The 2,280-nt window shown below is 40.5% G+C and overlaps 1 pseudogene; it reads left to right on the plus strand.

Annotated features, from left to right (window-relative positions):
* The window catches only part of LOC147028476 (uncharacterized), a 1,838-nt pseudogene extending 45 nt beyond the window's left edge, over positions 1-1,793 (plus strand).
* The last annotated feature ends 487 nt before the right edge of the window (positions 1,794-2,280 follow it).

Here is a 2,280-nt window from a genome sequence, read left to right on the forward strand (position 1 = left end):
GTACGCCCTCAGCATGAGGCGTTTGAAAATTTAACTAGGAAACACGCGGTTGTTTGTGTTCCACCAGAGGGTGTCCTCACTGAGGATGTTGTATTAGCTTATTATTATTAATATTAGCTTATTATTATTATATTAGCATCGGGGATGTAATCGGTTGTGAACACTGAACATGTCCGAGCTGCGTCCTGAATGAGTCAGAAAGTCATTGTTTTCGTGTCGGACGAAAACTTGGTGCAAAACATAGTGAGTACAGGTTTAACCATAGAGAGTGGCGTGTTTATGTTAGCGTCCCCTATGGATACCCCTGCGATGAAAATTGTAATATCAAATGCTCCACCTTTCATACCAAACGATAAACTAATATCAGTTTTGTCTCGATATGGGACAGTTGTGTCAAGAATGTCTATGATTCCACTGAGAAGCCGAGTCGAGCAGATAAAACATGTAATGAGTTTTCGTCGACAGATTTTCATGGTTCTTCCTGATCGCGGTGATGACACGGGACTGAATATTTCGTTCAAAGTAAAGTTCAATGATCGAGAATATCAAATGCATGCTTCATCAGCTTCGTTAACGCTGTTTTCTCTGTGGAGCACTTGGTCATGTCAAACGATTTTGCCCCAAGGTTTCCTGTTCAAAGTGTGGTAAAAATGGACATGGAGACATGGATTGCAAAAAGGATATCAACACTGCAGATCCTATAAAAACGGGCTGATGTTAATTTCAATAGTTTACCGATTCCTGCTGTTCCTGTTGTTCCTGCTGTTTCCTCCTGTAGTGAGACGGATGTGAACAATCCCCTTGTTTCCAATCCCAGCGTTAAAAATAATGATAAATCACTCCCGATTACTGAAAATGAAGTAACCTCAAATTCTACAACCTCTCCTGATACCCTTTCATGTAGTGAAGAAATGGACGAGGATCCGTTAATTACCCTGAAAAAATGAAGAGCAACAGATGCTAGTTTTTCTCTCAGTACTGCAAAGAAAGTAGTATTGGAGATGGACAGTGTCGCTGAAAACGCACCCCAATTTGTTTTTCATGTTTCGACCCTTTTTGAAGAGGAGGATAGTAAATTAGATTCAAAAATTGAGGAAAATGAATCTCAAAGGATGCGGTTCATCTCTGAAGATGGAAATCGTTGTTCAGCGGAAATAGGAGGCAATGCTGAGGATGTTAGTAAACCCTCAATTGAACCATTACCATCACTGGTTACTAATGAGCAGACGGTGATTGACTCAGACCTCGACAGTGCCCTTCTACCCATACAGATGGAAAAATGTATTGCCGAGTCTCCGACTGATTCCATCGATAACACGACACATGAGGGAGAAACTGGGGTTTCGGCTCAGTTTGTGCCAAATGAACATCAGGGTAATGTAGTTTGTACCATGGAGCTCTCCAGCACATCTCTGGAGACACTCAAGATTCCAATAGTGACTAAAGAGGCTGATATTCTCGATCCTGGAGGAACCTTGTCAGCATTGTCAGAAACGTCAGAGTCGGATGAAGATGTTGAGGTGCCTGAGTTGTCTCAGTCTCCGATGAGTCAGTCAATGATAGCTCCTCAACTTGTATTTTCCTTTCTCAATGAAACCTATCGGCAGCGAAAAGTGGTTATCAAAGATACATTTCCTGATTTAGTTTCATTTCTCCAAACTGCAAAAAAAATAATAACAAAGCCCATTGATTTCCCATTAACAAAGTCACAGTTTCACCGTCTTCGGAAATTCATCACGAAAACAGGTCTTGAAATTTCGCAACATTCGATAAAGCCTTTTGATAAAGAATGAAGAAAATCACTTTTGACACTTTAAACATAAATGGTGGAGGCGCAAGTCAAGTGCAAAGTTTATTTAAGCGCAAAAAAAGACATACTTTTATTGCAAGAAACACATATCACTCAGAATGTAGAGTATGATTGGTGTCGCCTTTTTGGGGGGCAGTGTTATTTTAGTAACCTGTCTTCCCTTTCGGCAGGTCTTGCTTTTATACTTAGACCAGGGCTAACACCCGAGTCATGTGTCTTCCTGGAGATTGTAAAAGGCTGATTCATTTCTCTTGAACTCGTGATTAACAATTTTCATTTTACATTATTTAATGTGTATGCACCTTGTGAGAGTGCAGAACGAAGAGCTTTCTTTGCTTCTGTGATCTACCACTTACAGACAGTTGATCCAAATCACTGTGTCTGCATTGGGGGTGATTTTAACTGCACATTTGATCCCAAAATAGACAGGAACACAGCAGAACCCCATCCGAAATCTTGTATTGATTTAT

The sequence above is a fragment of the Eptatretus burgeri genome, chromosome 4 (assembly GCF_056783735.1).
Source record: "Eptatretus burgeri isolate ZD-2024b chromosome 4, Ebu_testis_v1, whole genome shotgun sequence".
NCBI lineage: Eukaryota > Metazoa > Chordata > Myxini > Myxiniformes > Myxinidae > Eptatretus > Eptatretus burgeri.